The following is a 1,092-nucleotide window of genomic DNA, read 5'->3' as shown; positions in this document are numbered from 1 at the left end:
CTTGCTGCAATTTCTTGCATGCAAGACTTTCATGCAAGTCTATTGCATGGTCTTTTACAGCTTGCAACCCGGCTTGCATGCAATTTGAAAGTTTTACCCTTAACCTAACTTATAAACTTTTGTTTTTTTTAATTACTTTATTGCTGTTTATTTAACTTGGTAAATTTCGAAATGCCAAGACTATCAGAAATAACCAAATATAAAAGGAAAAAGGCGGTAGCAGCAACTTTAAGTATTATTGCTGCAGCCAGCCTTTTAGTCACTAATTTAGAACGCCGAGATCGGAGATGGTGAGTAAGATCTTAGTTGAACAAGAAGAGGGATAATAATGTATCTCCAACAGAAGAATTTATCCAAGTAGATGATGAAAATGACTCTAATTTTCTAGGAATGAATGTACATTTTAATAAACCCTTGGGAAAAATTGAACAATTACAAAGAAATCTATATTTCGAAATACTATTTCTGCGAAACACAAATTAATTATTATCCTAAGGTACTTAGCTAGAGGAGAGAGAGCTTCCGTAACTTAATATACAATTTACAATAATTATAGAATCACAGAAAGTGCCATTTCATTATTTATTCATTTCCATCGTTGATATATGTATTTCACAAACAGAAAACAGCTGATCGGCATGTATTCGTGAATCCGTGTCGTCAATGACATTATTTGATATTGTGGAAAAATCAAATTCCCCTAGACTTGCATGAAAACTTGCAGAAAAAATGGCACCAAACCGATTATCGCGCAATTGCAAGAAGTTGCATGCAATAATCAACTGACGACATACTGCGCATGCCTTTAGGCAACTTTCTTGCGTCTTGCAGGTAGAATTGCAAGCTGTAAAGCGCCCATAAGGAAAACCATCGCGATACAATGATTCCACCTTTTGAGACGCAATCTAGCGAATTCTCTCGTATCACGATGGTTTCCCTTAAATAGGCAGATCGTTTATATTTCTTTCAGAGTTGTGACTGCATAGCTTTACTGAGGATGCATGAGGATGCTGAAATAGCTATATGGAGATGGTACTCCAACTCTGAATCAAATACATATAAACAAAACCTGCCTTTATCTTTTTTAATTTT

The sequence above is a fragment of the Diabrotica virgifera genome, chromosome 4 (assembly GCF_917563875.1).
Source record: "Diabrotica virgifera virgifera chromosome 4, PGI_DIABVI_V3a".
NCBI lineage: Eukaryota > Metazoa > Arthropoda > Insecta > Coleoptera > Chrysomelidae > Diabrotica > Diabrotica virgifera.
This window is presented reverse-complemented; position numbering follows the sequence as displayed.